An 18,516-nucleotide genomic window follows, 5' to 3' on the forward strand; every position below is an offset into this window, starting at 1 on the left:
ACCTAAACAACACACACTTACCACCACACCTAAACAACACACACTTACCACCACACCTCCACAGCACACACTTACCACCAAACCACAACACACACCACACCTCCACAGCACACACTTACCACCACACCACAACACACACCACCACACCTCCACAACACACACCACCACACCTCCACAACACACAGTTACCACCACACCTCCACAACACACACTTACCACCACACCAAAACACACCACCACACCAACACAACACACACTTACCACCATACCTCCACAACACACACTTACCACCACACCTCCACAACACACACTTACCACCACACCACAAAACACACCACCACACCAACACAACACACACCACCATACCTCCACAACACACACTTACCACCACACGTAAACAACACACACTTACCACCACACCACAGCACACACTTACCAGCACACCTCCACAGCACACACTTACCACCACAGCACAACACACACCACCACACCTCCACAACACACACTTACCACCATACCTCCACAATACACATTTACCACCACACCTCCACAATACACACTTACCACTACACCTCCACAATACACACTTACCACCACACCTCCACAACACACACTTACCACTACACCCACAAGACACATTTACCACCACACCTCCACAACGCACACTTGTTGTACCACCACACCTCCACAACACACACTTACCACCACACCTCCACAACACACACCTACCACCACACCCACAACACACACTCACCACCACACCTCCACAACACACACTTACCACCACACCTTCGCAACACACACTGACCACCACACCCACAACACACACTTACCACAACACCACCACAACACACACCACCATACCTCCACAACACACACTTACCACCATACCTCCACAACACACACTTACCACCACACCTCCACAACACACACTTACCACCACACCACACACTTACCACCACACCACAACACACACTTACTACCACACCTCCACAACACACACTTACTGTACCACCGCACCTCCACAACACACACCACCACACCTCCACAAACACACACTTACCACCACACCTGCACAACATACACCTACCACCACACCTGCACAACACACACTTACCACCACACCTCCACAACACACACTTACCACCACACCTCCACAGCACACACTTACCACCACACCTCCACAACACACAACACCACACCTCCACAACACACACTTACCACCACACCCCCACGACACACACCACCACACCTCCACGACACACACTTACCACCACATCTCCACAACACACACTTACCACCATACCTCAATATCACAACTTAACACAATATCTCCACAACACACATTTACTACCACACCTCCACAACACATATTTACCACCAAACCTCCACAACACACACTTACCACGACACCACAACGCACACTTACCACCACACCTCCACAACACACACTTACCACCACACCTCCACAACACACACTTACCACCACACCTCCCAACACACACTTATCACCACACCTTCACAACACACACTTTCTATACCAACACACCTCCACAACACACACTTACCACCACACCTCCACAACACACACCTACCACCACACCTTCACAACACACACTGACCACCACACCCACAACACACACTTACCACCACACCTGCACAACACACACTTACCACCACACCTCCGCAACACACACTTACCACCACACCACCATAGCACACACTTACCACCACACCTCCACAACACACACTTACCACCACACCTCCACAAACACACACTTACCACCACACCACAACACACACTTACTGTACCACCACACCTCCACAACACACACTTACTATACCACCACACCTCCACAACACACATTTAATGTACCACAGCACTTCCACAACACACACTTACCACCACACCTCCAGAAACACACACTTACCACCTCACCTCGTCAACATACACCTACCACCACACCTACACAACACACACTTACCACCACACCTCCACAACACACACTTACCATCACACCCACAACACACACTTACCACCACATCTCCACAACACACACCACCACACCCACAGCACACACTTACCATCACACCTTCACAACACACACTGACCACCACACCCACAAGACACACTTGCCACCACAACTCCACAACACACAGTAACCACCACCCTTCCACAACACACGCTTACTACCATCCCTCCACAAAACTCACTTTCTACCAAACGTGCACAACACACACTTATCAGCACAACCCAACGAAACACACTTAACACAACACCTTTTAAACACAGACTTACCACCACACCCCCCACTACACAGACGTACCATCATACGTCTACAATACACACTTACACCACACCTCCACAAGACATACTGACCACCACATTTCCACAAGACACATTTACACCACACCTCCACAAGGCATACTGACCACCACACCACAAGACACACTTACCGCCACACCTTCACAACACCAGAACACCCAGTTACCACCCCACTGCCACAACACACTCATCACCACACCTCCACATCACATTTACTACCACACCCCTATAGCACAAACTTACCACTACAGTCTCACAGCACACATTTATCGAAATAACTCCACAGCACACACTCACCACCATACCTCCATATCACACACTCACAACAGCATCTCCACATCATACACTGGCTACCACACCTCAGCATCACACATTTATCACCACACAGCCACGGCACACACACACTTACCACCACAACTTCACACCATAAATCGACTACCACACCCCCACAGCATTTCATTATCACCAAACCTTCACAGCACTTATGACAAACCCACACAACATACGCCACCACACCCTTACAACACATATTTATGACCACACATCCGTAACAAACACCTACCACCAGAACTCCACAATATACACTTACCTCCACAGCTCCACAACACACACTTACCACCACACCCCCACGACACACACTTACCACCACACCTCCACAACACACACTTACTACCAAACCTCAAACCTCCACAACACACACTTACCACGACACCTCCACAACACACACTTACCACGACACCTCCACAACAAACACTTACTGTACCACCACACCTCCACAATACACACCTACCACCACACCCACAACACACACTTACCACCACACCCACAACACACACTGACCACCACACCTCCATAACACACACTTACCACCACACCCACAATACATACTTACTACCACACCCACAACACACACTTACCACCACATCTCCATAACACACACTTACCACCACACCTCCACAACACACACTGACCACCACACCTCCACAACACACACTTACCACCACACCTCCTCAACACACACTTACCACCACACCTCCACAACACACAATTACCACCATTCCTCCACAACACACACTTACCACCACACCCCCACAACACACAATTACCACCATACCTCCACAACACACACAACCTCACCTACAATGGTCCCGCATACATCTTAAACCCACACGTCCCACCCAGGGAAGACGCATACATTACCCAAGCAGATTTATGCCCACAAAATGCGTTCCTGATGACCCACACTTCCCACTGTCATCTGGCAGTACTTCTGGCTTGAATGACTCGTACACTGCACCAAACGTTGGCTGGAAGACTTCCTACTTTATTTATAATGCCGTCGTTAGCCTCACTTTTTGAATTATCCAATTCCTACTAGGCTTTCCAGACAAAGTATTGGTGGTTTGCTTCTTCCATAGTGTAACAAAAATTTTCTCCCCTTTGGGGCTAAGATGCGAATGAATGTGATTGAATGGATGAGTAAATGGGGAGTGTGTCGTCCTGTCTCGGCTACCTCCCTTTCCTTGGGGGAAGCAGCCTAGGTATATAGATAGATAGAGATAGATGATCATGGTTGATCCTCTTTCCTTGCAGTGCTCCATTTACCGCAGATCTCCATCCACAGCCCTCTTTTCCACTCCTTACTATGTTCTGACTTATCCATACTTGTTTTTTTTTTTTCTATGCACACTTATCCTGGGTTGTCTGTAGCCAGACACACCATACAAACAAGTTCTGCAGAATATACTTATCTTCATCAACACTCAGGTGTTATTAATAATTTCATCCCAACCAACAGCTTCACGTATGCTCCTCGACTGTCCTTTCATGTGAATCGTAGTCCATCGCACTCCCCCCATCTCTCTCTCTCTCTCTCTCTCTCTCTCTCTCTCTCACACACACACACACACACACACACACACACACACACACACACACACACACACACACACACACACACACACACACACACACACACACACACACAGCTCGTTCCTCGCCCCTCTGACAACTAGGGTGCCATCAAGGAGAAGAGGGACCAGACGGGAGGTGAATTAAAGCCCATTGCCTCGTACGGGTCTATATGAAGGAGCCATTTGTGGCTGCCTGGGGGAAGGTTACAGCAGCGGTAGAAAAACGGGGGTGGGGATGGTATGTAATGAAGGAGGGTGGCAGAGAAAACGTAAAGGAGTGCAAGTGAGGCGAGAAAGGTGACATAAAAGTGAAGGGGTTATAGTGAAAAGAGTTCGCACTCGAGAGAGAGGAAATTGTGAGGTAGAGAGAGGTAGAAGCGTGAAAGAAGGTAGAGGGGAATGGGTGACTAAGACTTCTGTAGGAAACGGTCGGGAGAGAGGTATGGAGGAGAGGGATGTTAAGGAGACTAGAATGAAGAAAATATTTTAAATATAACCATGCAATAGAGTATTCGTATTAAAGCAGGTTTGTAGAAGAATGGGAACATTTGTTGCCCATGCGCTTGTTCACCAATGCCGTTCTTTGGAGATATTCTTAAAATTAGCATCACTGAAATTCAGCGCTGATAACTTTGGTGTAATTTTGATATTAGTCTTATGAATATTTATCCATGATATGGAGAATCATGTAACCAAAATTTTTATTAACTCTACTTGTTTGTTTGTGTCGTGAATGACGGTATTATCATCATAAATACCGGTATTTATGTGAATTGGCCGACAGGTGAAAGAGAGAGAGAAGGAAAATGAAGACATGAGTATAACACGTGTTGAAATGATGTCAAATGGAATATAGATAATCTGGCAGCTAATCATCAGTAACCACTGATTGCATCTGTCTTGATCCTGTCTTCCTCAGTTCTTCTGTGGACTGTTGTTGGACGGGCATATGTAGAAGACAGATATGTAGTTTAAAGACTGACATCAAACCATAAGTTTTGCATTAATATTACACGTCCTTACTTGAATATGTAGGTGCAAATAAGATTGCTTGCCTGGAGAAAAGCGCTCAGGACAACAGAAAATCCATTTTGAAAGACGACTTTATCATTAAAGAATTAAAGATGTGACTTTGTAGAGCTCAAGAGATAACTTCTGGACGACTCTTGCCACAATAATGCAAGACAATATTGTAAATTATGTAATACACACACACACACACACACACACACACACACACACACACACACATATATATATATATATATATATATATATATATATATATACGCAACCGTATGTTAAAGGGAATTTGTGTAACCAGAGATATCATGAAATCCCTTGGGAATTAGAGAAATGAGTTTGTTAGGATGGGTTAAGTAAGGTTAGGTTAATTTAGGCTGTGGTTAGATTGGGCTGAGATAATCTAGGTTAAGTTTACGTTAGGTTAGGTTAATTTAGATGAACGTTTAACATAACTTAGCATTTTTCAAATTAACCTAACTTAACTAACCTAGCCTAGTCTAACCTAAAAAAAACTAGATTATCCCAGCCTAACCTAGCTGCAGCCTAAATGTACCTAACCTTCATTAACCCATCATAATTCAAACTCATTTCACGAGTTCCCTAGAGATTTCATTAAAGTCTATATATATATATATATATATATATATATATATATATATATATTACATAATTTACAATATTGTCTTGCATTATTGTGTCATGGCTATAATCACCGTTTAATGTTTAATCATAAACGCTAGTATAATGCTGTAATACTCCTATAGTAATACTTTGATATTACTAACTTCCTGCTAATACTATGCCACTATACCACTATAACACAGCCTATATGATAAAATCATGTCATAATTCACAGTTATATTTAAGTAGTTAATGGTATTGTTGAGTTTATAGCGTTTTCTTGAATAATATTATCACATTTGTACAACCCAAAGTAACTATTGGTAGTCAGTTTAATAAATGAGTGTGAACTGTATGTGCTTGTATGTGTGTGTGTGTGTGTGTGTGTGTGTGTGTGTGTGTGTGTGTGTGTGTGTGTGTGTGTGTGTGTGTGTGTGTGTGTGTGTGTGTGTGTGTGTTATGAGAGCATTTGGATGGGAACAGGATTGGAACGGAATGGCAGTAAGTCCTTTCCTAGTTCAACAGTGATTTGCACCTGTTGTCATACTCACACACTTCCTACTGCTGTCACACACACCTTCCCTGCACTTTTATCACACTTGTCTACCTTCTCTCGCAGCTTTCTTACCCATTTGCACTTCCTCCTGCCTCAGACATCTGCCTCCCACTTGCCTCACCCAGTTTGCCCACCTACCTCACTCCCTGTTTTGTCTCTCTTCAGTATTAATATACGAGTATGAATCTCCCCACCGCCTCGTTAGTCTGGCTGAATCAGTGTTTGTGAAGTGTAATTAATTGTACCTGGGTAATTGGCCGGGCTGACGGCTGTGCTGGGGGCGAGTATGTGCGTGGGGTGGTGCTGTGTAGAGTGGTGTGGTGTGGTGTAGTGTGATGTGATGTGATGATGGAATATTGGGACTAGGGCGTGACTTCAGTGGTGCTGAGTGTACTGCTGAAGTGGTATACATATATAGCAAGACATGGGTCAGGTTCGTTTCTGCAGTTCGTAGAAATTGTTATGACAGTGTATGTAGTGGGATAAATGTTGTGGTGTATGGGGATATTCGCGGTTTGGAATGGTGTGTTGTGCCCTGGTGTGTGATGACTTATGTTAATTTAAATATGATGTGTTATAGTGTGTGGGTAAGGTGAGGAGGGTGAGTGCATTAGATCAGTGTAGTGTTATGTAAGTGTATAAGAGTGTATGAGTGTGGTGTGATGTAAGTGTATAAGAGTGAGTGTGGTGTGATGTATGTGTATAAGAGTGTGTGAATGTGGTGTGATGTAAGTGTGTAAGAGTGTGTAAATGAGGTGTGATGTAAGTGTGTAAGAGTGTGTGAGTGTGGTGTGATGTAAGTGTATAAGAGTGTGTTGAGTGTGGTGTGATGTAAGTGTATAAGAGTGAGTGTGGTGTGATGTAAGTGTATAAGAGTGTATGAGTGTGGTGTGATGTAAGTGTTCAAGTGTGTGTGTGGTGTGATGTAAGTGTATAAGAGTGTGTGAGTGTGGTGTGATGTAAGTGTTTGAGTGTGTGAGTGTGGTGTGATGTGAGTATTTAAGTGTGTGAGTGTGGTGTGATATAAGTGTTTAAGAGTGTGTGAGTGTGGTGTGATGTAAGTGTATAAGAGTGAGTGTGGTGTGATGTAAGTGTATAAGAGTGTATGAGTGTGGTGTGATGTAAGTGTTCAAGTGTGTGTGTGGTGTGATGTAAGTGTATAAGAGTGTGTGAGTGTGGTGTGATGTAAGTGTTTGAGTGTGTGAGTGTGGTGTGATGTGAGTATTTAAGTGTGTGAGTGTGGTGTGATATAAGTGTTTAAGAGTGTGTGAGTGTGGTGTGATGTGAGGTGTGGCTATCATATCCCACCACGGAAACCACCTTGTCATGGTGGCGGGCTTGTGAGCCGTGTAAATCTGATGGGCCGTACCAACGGGGGGAGATCCCCCCAGACTCAGCAGGAGGACACGGTTACCCATGCTGGAGGGGCCATCAGGGAGGGGTCAGACTAAGTGCTCCCAGGCCCACTACCTTGTGGATTACCCTTGGGTAGGTTAAGTCTACGGGAGCTAACCCCGAACGAAAAATCCGTGAGTGGTGTCCTACAGAAGGCGGAGCTCGACGGACAGAGCTCCCGACAAATTCCTGCAACCTTATTCACCAGATAGTCGTCATGAATATTCATGCCACCATCAAAGGCTGAGAAGGGCTAGGTCATGTGGTGGTAAGGGCTGTGCACCCTTACCATCATACCAAATCCATTCATTGCTCATGTACACTGCAATCTCATTTTCCACTTTAATCCTTTCTTCAGTATTAAAATACCTATGGCAACAGGATAGGGTGACACCGACAGGTCATGGCTGTGGCTGGAACTGGCTTGCTTGGGTTCTGCACATTGGCGGCAATGCCCCGTGGTAGCTGGCATGATGACGTAAGAGCAGGCCATGCATTCGGCAGCATCCAGTGCGACTAAGTTTTTTTTTTATGCTAGGAAGAAGGAACCAAAGGCCATGAACCCGCAATAACTGTTCGTTTCAAGACAAAAAAAAAAAAAAATACAAGAGAGAGACAAATTCAAGATCCGATTATTTCGAGATTCCTGGACACACTGTGTTTGAAAGACTGGAGATCATAGCTAGCAGGAAATACGGACAGAGGGAGACAGTTCCAGAGTTGACCTGTTGCATAAATGAAGGCCTGGGAGTAACGGTTAACTCTTGCATTAGAGTTGGACAGAAAAGGGATGAGAGTTTGCTGCTAGATGGGTGCTACAAGCCCGTCGTAGAGGTGGACGAATGCAAGCAGACAGTTCAGAGGAGCAGTGACCATTAAAGTAGCGATAGAAAAGAGATAAAGATGCAACAGTGCGGGGAAGAGACAGAGGTTGAAGGGAGCCAGTAAGAGGGGGAGAGTTAATGAGACGAAAAGCCTTTGACTCCACCCTATTGAGAAGAGCTGTATGTGGGGAGCCTCCCCACACATGAGAGTTGTACTCAGCACAAGGGCGGATAAAACCTGTGTATAGAGTCAACAGTTGTGAGAGGGTATAGAAGGAACAGAGTTGGCTTAGCACACCTAATCTCTTGGAAGCAGATTTTACAAGAGATGTAATATGATCTTTCCAAGATAAGCCCCTAGTGAATGAAACCCCAGTCATGTTCAAGGATGATGCAGGATTAAGCTGAATATTATTAAGCATTAGTGCGTACACCTGTGGAAGATTTTGTCGGGTTGATAGGTGTAAGAACAGTCTTTGATGCATTAAAAACAGCAAGATTATTTTTACCCCAGTCAGAGACACGAGCCACGTCAGACATTAGGTGTGCCATAGGCTCATCCCTTGTTTGTTGAAGTAACTGCTGAGATGAACGTTGCGGGAACCGAATGGAAAGGTGAAGGGTGGTCATCAGCGTACGAGTGGGTAGGGTTTGATGTACAGCTCAGAAGGTCATTGATGAATAAATGGAAGAGATTTGGTGATAGGACAGAGCCCTGAGGAACACCACTATTGATAAATCTAGGAGAAGAGCGATGGCCGTCTACCACAGCGGCTATAGAACGACCAGAAAGGAAGCTATAGGTAGAAAGATAGAAACTGTAAGAGAGCACTTTGGAAATGGGTGGCCAACTGCTTACCCCTGGTGGGGAGGAGTTTGGAAAAGGTAACCTAAACATCTGCTACTCTGCACCACCCGGGCAGATAACTGCATCAGTCATGGCATCCACACTGCGATCGGAAAAACAGAAGAATCCCTCTGACTCTTGCTACCCAGAATATACAAACCTTGCTTGATACTCACCAAGACACGTGACCACGCCATATAACTGCCCTTATTGTTCATGAACTGAAAAGATATAAAACTGACATTGCTGCCTTCTCTGAGACTCACCTCTCAGGAGCTGGCAACCCAACAGCAGCAGGAGAAAGGTACACCTGTTTCTGGATGGGATACCCAGACCATGTAAGAAACCATGGTATTGGCTTGGCAGTCCGAATCAGCCTACTACAGAACATCCAAGAATCCCCTGTGGGTATCTCAGAGCTGCTGATGTCCTGGCACATATAATCCTATAAAGGCCAATATGCAACATTCATCAGTGTCTTTGCACCAACACTTATGACACCTTCAAAGGTTCATTTTATTCCTCTCTGGATGCAACCATTTGCTCAATAGTACATAACGACAAAGTCATCCTGCTTAGAGATTCTAATGCCAGAGTTGGGAAAGGTAATCACCTCTAAGCTGCCAAGGTGTAAGTAACATGAACAGCAGTGGCCTTAGACTGCTTTACTTAAGCTCAGAACACAGTCTGGTCATCACTAACACCATTTTTCAACTTAAGAACAATCACAAGATCACATGGATGCATCCATGATCTAGATATTGACACCTAATTGATTATCTCAATAAGTCGGTGAGATCGAAGAAAAGCTCTTAGAACCCGAGCTATGATCCATAATTATGATATATGTAGGTGCTGAGTGTTCAACAGACTATAAACTTATACTTATCAAACTGCAATTAGTCATACGTTCACCAATGTGCCATAGATCATCCTCCATGAAACTAAACAAAGGAATTTTAAATGATGTGACAACTTGTAACACCTTCTGCAGCACTATTACAGAGACGTTCTCTCATTGCCCACCACTTGACCCAAACAACAAGCAAAAAACCTGGATGCAAACTAGCTAAACAATAAAACACTGCTTTAAAAGCTCTGCAGAAGAAACCCTGGGCTTCTCCACTCGTCTAGATAAAGTCTGGCTTGATGAAAATGCTGAGGACATACGAGACCTGATGGCACTGAAGAATAGAGCATGTAACAGATGGCTTCCTCATCGTACCTCCTTAACTAAAAAAAAATAAAATAAAATAAAGTGAATTCTAGAATCTCAGAAGTGAAACCCAGAGAAACTGCGTGACACGGAGACAAATGATGTAATGAGCAAGCGAAAGAGCTGCAAAGACTGGCTGATACTAATGACCAAAACGAATCAACCACAACTCAGCCTCTTTAGGACGTCTTAGATCCAGAGCCTTTGAAGACGTCAAACAGAGAATCCAGACGAAGGTATGAGTATATACTGCTGTATGCCTCTCCTGCACCTTATACGGTGCTGAATCCTGGATTACTTACCAGCGTCACATTAAACAGTTTGAGTCATTTGGCATTCGAAGTTAGTGTACATCCTAGGACTCACAATGGAAGGATAAAGTCCATCACTCACAAATTCTCCAGTGAACAAAATCAATCAGCATAGAAACTATGCTGGCTTAAAAACAACTGAGATAGGTCGGATATGTGTTCCACATGCCTGAGCATTGCGTTCCCCACCAGGTTCTGTATGGCGAACTCCCTGCAACACGTTGCAATCCAGACAGACAGAAGAAGAGATGTATAGATTATTTAGGACAACTTTAAACAAATGCAAAATCATACCAAAAGATCTTGAAACCAATGCCTCTGACAGAAAACAGTGGTGAGTCCTCTTCAGCGAAGGAAACCATCTTGAAGAAGCCCGGAACCTGGCCAGAGAAGAGGATAGAAAACGGAGGCACAATCAAACAGAGTTCCCCCAGCAAACCTAGCTTGACATGTCGACTGTATGGTACAGTTTGCGGATCCAGGATTGGTCTGCAGAGTCACACAGGTTGGCACCAACGACAGTGAGAAACACATCATTCTAGTGAATATAGTAGCCGTAGTCTTCTGTAGTAGAAGCACAGATTAAAGTAAGGATATCATATGGAGTGTGAGTGTAGTGGATCAGTGAGATACGTGTTGGTGCATAAGTGTCGTAGTGAAACGTGAATAGCTGTAATGAAGTGGTGTGGTATAGCCTACTGGCAGTGCAATAGATATGGTGGTAGAGTGACCGTGACTGTTCGTGGCTCTTTGGATGTGAAGTCTAACCAGCAGCACTAATGTGTTGTAATGTAGGGTGATGTTGCCAGTGTGGTCAACTAGAATAAGATGACAGTATTTTGGGATGCAAGCTTGGATGTGAAAATAGGGTACTTGCATTGTCAGTAGCCTTCATGAGATTGTATACAAGTATACCTTAGCAAAAAAAAAAAAAAAAAGGAACTTTAACTGAAGTTTAAAAAAGTACAGGCTCAAGCTAATCTGATTCCTTGTTTTTTGGGCAACATCTATTTAATCTATGAGAAAAGGTATTTTTGCCAAAGCTTAAGTATAAATTCAACTCTGTCCAAAAAAATAATTTTATGGTGTGTGTGTGTGTGTGTGTGTGTTACAAACTAGGTCAGTTGACGCACAAGAATATCTTTGAATCAATTTAACTTATAAAACTCAGTTTTTGCATATTTGTAGAGACAGATGGGACAATAGGATCAGCGGGAGGGAAGGCAAGTGGGAAGTAAGGTGTGCGGGAAAGAAAACACGAACCCACTAGAGGAAAAGTGCGGGGAAATGCGGGGAGGAAATAGTGAAAAACAATGAGTGCGGAGGAATGAGGGAATGCAGAAGAGAAGTAGGGACGGATAGGATGCAAGGTTCAAACCCTTTGTATTGAGATAGCATTGTATATTGTGGCAGTATTTGGTACATTGCATCGACTCTGTAGTTACACAACATCCTCATCACATGCTGTACATGGCAACTGTAACTGTGGGCCTGCATAGAATCCCCATATGTACTAGAATCACAATATTTTGGTCCAGAGAGTACCCTGGCTTCAGGCCAGGCACCAACACATTTACCTAACATAAATATGTCTCGTCCTCTCATGTTTTCTCCGGTCCAAGGCAAAGACAGGGTAAAATTGCATATATTTCTCCCGTTGAACCACTTTGGGATACTACCAGCTATCCAGCCACTGCCAGCAAACCGACAGCCATTATGACCCTCATGTGTCACGCCGCACCGCTCCAGCCACGGCAGGATTTAACCTGCAGTTGCTGAGTATAGGATTCTGCAGTGCTTCTGTGATGCTTGGATTTGTTCTGCTATCTTCGTAGATTGAAAAACTTAGCGAGCATGCTGGAAGAACGATTTTTTAAGTGCACTATAATTACCTAAACAATGCCAGCTGGGTAAGGTACGACTTGGCGATCCACTTCATTCAGAGAGTCTCGGATATCATAATGATGATGATGATGATGATGATGATCTTTTCAGCGATTTTCGTTATAAGCTGAGCTACACAGTTTATGAATTATGGAGGTAGAAATCATAAGAGTACCATACACTTTCACTGCTATGGGGAAAAAAACGAAACATTAATTTTCAACCAAAGCACCATCGGGGATGCCTTTCCTGTCTGACAAGTGTTGCTATCTTTCACTTTTGTTGTAGATATCCAGTGCTTATCAGACTGTGTCTGTGACACTGACCTGACACTCATCCCTAATCAGTCAGCTTACGCTGTTAATCTTTCCTTTTCGTTGGGCTCCCTCAGTCACAAACTTATCACCTTATCCTGTCCCATCACTCCAGTAAGGCCTGTGGACCCTCCAAAGAAGCATCGTCTGTGGCACTTTGGAGGTGCTGATTTGGAGGCCCTCAGGCAGCATTTCCTGGATTATTCCTGGAATGATTATTGCTTCCATGGTCGAGAGCCATCTAAGTGTGCCTTCCACATTACGGAGGTTATTCCCTTGGGCATGGAAGCATACATTCCTTTCTCATATCCTTTGACTAATGCAAAATAACCTTAGTTTAATCACGCTTGCTTTAATGCTGTTCACGGCAAGGAGAAGGCCTGCAAAAGGTACCGGAGTCAACCCACTCCAGAATCTCATCTCTTATATGTTTCTGCCCGGAATTGTGCTGAGTCTGTTCATTGCTTTGCTAAAAATAATTTAATTCGTACTAAATGCTCTAAACTCTCCAGCTCGAATTCTTCCCACTCCTTCTGGGACCTAGCCAAAAACCTTTCTAGCAATTTTACCGCAACATCCTTCCCTCCTCTTTTCGACTCTGATGGCTCTGTAGCTATTTCTTCTACTGGTAAAGCAGAAATCTTCACTCTGACTTTCTCCTCCAACTCCACCCTAGACGATTCCGGTGCTGTTCCTCCATCACTTCCCCCCTCTGACTTCCTCGTGGCTGACATTAAAATTTCTTCAATGAGTGTATTGTCTGCCATCACTGGCCTCAATACTAACAAGGCATATGGGCCTGATGGGGTCCATCCTGTTGTCGCCAAGAACTGTGCTTCTGTGCTTACACCCTGCCTAGGTATACTCTTTTGTCTTTGTCTGTCAACTTGCACCTTTCCTTCTTGCTGGAAGCTTGCTCTCATTCAGCTAGTCCCAAAGAAGGGTGACCATTCCCAATTTCCTATCCCTCTAACTATCGCCCAATTGCTTTAACATCCTGTGTTTCAAGAGTTTTCGAGTTTATTCTTAACAAAAAACAAAACAAAAAAAAACAGCATCTTCTTTCTTATCTCAACCTTCTTTCTGATCGTTAGCATGGGTTCTGCCAGGGACGCTCCACTGGCGATCTTCTAACTTGCCTTTCAAACTCCTGGTCATCCTCCTTTCGGGACTTTGGCAAAAACTTTGTTATTGTAACTGACGTCTCAAAGGCTTTTGAAAGAGTCTGGCATAAATCTTGAATTTCAAAACTGCCCTCTTACTGCTTGTATCCTTCTCTCTGTGCCTTCATTTCTAGCTTCCTTTCTGGTCGTTCTATAGCTGCTGTTGTAGACGGCCACTGTACTTCTCCTAGAGCTATCAATAATGGTGTTCCTCAGGGCTCTGTACTATCACCAACTCTCTTCCTTGTATTCATCAATGTCCTACTAGGCTGTACATATAACTGTCCACTCATGTGCAGATGACTCCACTCTTCATCTATCCATTCACTTCCCTCAGCATCCATCTCAGCAGTTACTTTAACAAACAAGGGATGAGGCTATGGCACACCTTATGTCTGACTTGGCTCATATCTCTGACTGGGGTAAAATAATCTTGCTGTTTTTAATGCATCAAAACCCTTTTCTTACATCTATCAACCTGACAATATCTTCCACAGGAGTACCCTCTAGTTTTTAACAATATCCAGCTCATCCAGCATCTTCTTTAAACAAACTTGGAGTTTTAGTCTCTCGGGATTTATCTTGGAAGGAACATAATACCTGTCTTGTAAAATCTGCTTCCAAGAGATTAGGTGTGCTAAGCCGACTCCGTGCTTTCTTTACCCCTGCACAGTTGTTGATTTTTTATACAGGTTTTATTGGCCCCCGTGTAGAGTACACCTCTCATGTGTAGGGAGGCTCCCCACATACAGCTCTTCACAACAAAGGGGAGTCACAGGCTTTTCATCTCATTAACTCTCCTCATATCACTGGGTCCTTCAACCTCTGTCTCTTCGCCTTACTGTTGTTTCTTTATCTCTTCTCTATCGCTAGTTCAATGGCCACTGCTCCTCTGAACTGCTGCTCGCATCCCTCCACCACTACGGTGGGCGCATAGCAGCCGTCTAGCAACAAACTCTCATGCTTTTTCTGTCCAACTCTCTAACGCAAGAGTTAACCGTTACTCCCAGTCCTTCATGACCACAGCAAGTCAGCTCTAGAACTGTCTCCCTCTGTTTGTATTTCCTCCTGCCTATGATCTCCGTTTTTCAAACGCAGTGTATCCAGGCATCTCGAAATGAACAGTTCTTGAATTTGTCTCTGTTATCTAGTTTTTGTTTTTTCTTGGAGGGCACAATTCCTTCTTCCTTGCATAAAATAAAGTTAATCAATCCTAACATCAAATATACAGTAAGATAACCGTAGTCTTGTGTGTCACTTTCATCACTGCGGTATGTCAAGGAAATGGGGGTTGAGGGTTAACACATTAACAGTCTCTCCATTGTTTTACTTACTGCTGTTCCTGATTCACTTTGTAGTAAGCAAGAAAAATTGTTCATATGTAGCCACTCAATACAGGAAGGTGGGTACCAAGACAGAGGAGGTCACATTCAACTCTGACAAGGAGGCCAGCCTGGTCCTGCCGAGTCAGACCAACATGGCTAAAAGCAAGACAATATAAATTTGTAAACAGAGTGCGTGTGCATGATGGAGACAAGAAGAGGGAGGGGAGACAAGAGAAGAGAGGGGGCAGGAAAGGGTTAATGAGATGTGAAGAAGGGCAAGGGCTGCTTGAGAATCGCTGATGGTTAAGCCTGAAAACTGTTCAGAAAGAAGTTAAGGGAAAAAATAAGAGCAAACAATTTACATTGGGTACTGTTGACCCACCTTAGGAGACAGGGATGGAGGAGGAGAAGACAGGAGAAGCGGAACTACAGGTAATGGAGGAAGCCATCAATCGGCCATTAGCAAGGAGAACCGTCCTTGACTAGGAAGGATTGGAAAGGTGTGGCAACTGGGGAGAGGGTTTCAAGGATAGAGAACTGAACAAGGAAAGGTGGACGGGCATTAGTAGTGGTAGGAGGTGCGTAAAGAACAGCAGGAGTTTCTCGTGTCCATACAGGGGACAGACGGTCGCAGGAAGGTCGTCGCAAGGTCAGCGTGGATACAGGCAAGATCTCTGCCAGACAGCAGAAAGGGAGGATAAAATGTCGAACGAACTCTTTGGTATCTGGCGACCATGCCAGAGACACAAATTCGCTGGACCCGTTCAAGGAGAGTGACGTGGAATACATTAACACGTTCTTCAGTATGAGACATGTACTTATTAATTCTTGTCTCCCTTCTGCCTCTTTTCTCCGTCCTCCTGTCTACCTCTTTCCCGTCATTCTTCTCAACAGCGTATTCATGCAAAAGGTTCTTCTAACATTCCTTATCTTTAGTTTTCTCCATTTTTTTCGCCCTTTATTTCGCTTTCCATTTATCCTTTTTTCTTTATTCTACTCCTTCTTATCCTTTGTCTTTTTCTCTTTTCAACCAGTTATGTTAATTATATCTCCCTTCTTCCTCGCCTAACCGACATCTGGCTCTTTATCCTTCACATCCTCAGCCCCCCCTTCTCTCTCTGATGACCCTTACTCTCTTTGTCTCTTCTCTTCCACGTTTGTTTCTTTGCCTTAGATATAGGGACACTAAGACCCTGAATCGGTAACGTCTTTTTTTTATATTTAATCTGGACGTAGTGGCGATTTTATTCAATCTTTTGGAAATTCGTGAACACAGAAGCATTAGATATGACCTTGATTAAACCTTTTACCGGTAGAGTTTCTTCCTACGTTCAATAAAATAATTTGATAATACTAAGAATCAAGTTCAAAAGACGTCACCAAACATACGAGGTTAATCTATACCAGAATGTATCGCTTCTCCTTTATTACTGATCCTTCTTCTTTCCTTCTCCCTGTATCCTCTTTCTCAGTTATTCTCCTCCTCTCATCATCTCCCTCTTCTCCGCCTACTCTTCCATCGCCCCACTGATTTTCATGTTCATGCCTCTCAGATAGTTCTCCTCTTCCTTCTTCCCTACGTCTTCTCCATCATCAACATTTAATCCTCCTTCCTGTCCTTCTCTCCCTGCCTCACCCGGGTACACATTGAAGTTTCCCTCCCACAGGCTCTTTCTCTTCCCTCCTTCAATTTATCACTTAGTGCGGGCTAAATTAAATTAACCACCGTCTTTCAGGCTCTTGTACGAAACTTACTTTCCAAAGCCTAGTCTGTCTGTATGTGTGTCTGCATTATGCTCTCTCTCTCTCTCTCTCTCTCTCTCTCTCTCTCTCTCTCTCTCTCTCTCTCTCTCTCGTTTGCACTGTATATCTGCTTAGTCTATATGCCGGTGTTTTAGTTCATCCTTTATTTTCTCCTTCCTTTTCTGTCTGCCTTTAAGCCTGCTTATAGTTTGTATATCTGTTCCTCTATATTTGTTGCTCATTATCTTCCCGGGAATTTCCTCATACTCCACGCGGAAGCCTGTCCACCTGTCTGTGTGTGTCGTCATCAATAGTAATTAAAAAAAAAAAATCTGAGAAATAAAACGAGGGTACGAAGCGTTCTCAGTAACCCTGAAAATCCACCGTTTCCGCTTTTATATGTGTTGGCCGATGGGTCGTCATATTCCGCCAGGCTTACACATACATTTTTCCTCGCTGAACAGAACATTACCGTGTGCGCGGCCACACCTTAGTCTCACCGTAATTTACATTCATCTATCCTTTTACTACTTTTGATTTCTTAAACACTTCAGTTCATGCCTTTATTGGAAGAGTTATACGGGACTTATAAAAATCCTGTGTGCTGGACTCAGAAAAAATCATTTTCGGCCCGACTATACTGCTTGGATCCTCTTTATGCCTGAAGACGGTCCAAGTCTGACCGAAATTGTTGTTCACATCATCATCATCATCATCATCATCATCATCATCATCATTATAATCAGCTAAGGTAAGTCTAGGCAGGACAATGGTCTCTCCCATCTTTTTGCACTATGACCTATTGGGTATAAGTCTGTTCCGTGCAGTCTCACCAGTTCTAGGAATCTTTTCTCACCATCCACTTCTCTGTCTGCCTCTTTTTCTCACTCCATCTCTAAGTTGCCACTCGTTTATCCTGGTTATCCATTTGTTATTCGTGCTTCGTAACCTGTCCACATCCAGATGAGCATATTGGCTCTGGTGATTGCTGTACGGTACTGTATATAATCCTCTTTCGTCCAGGCAGCTCTCTTTTATCTCTGCATGTGAGT

This window comes from Coenobita brevimanus, chromosome 6 (assembly GCF_032717465.1).
Source record: "Coenobita brevimanus isolate Jiangsu-jjx chromosome 6, ASM3271746v2, whole genome shotgun sequence".
Taxonomy (NCBI): domain Eukaryota; kingdom Metazoa; phylum Arthropoda; class Malacostraca; order Decapoda; family Coenobitidae; genus Coenobita; species Coenobita brevimanus.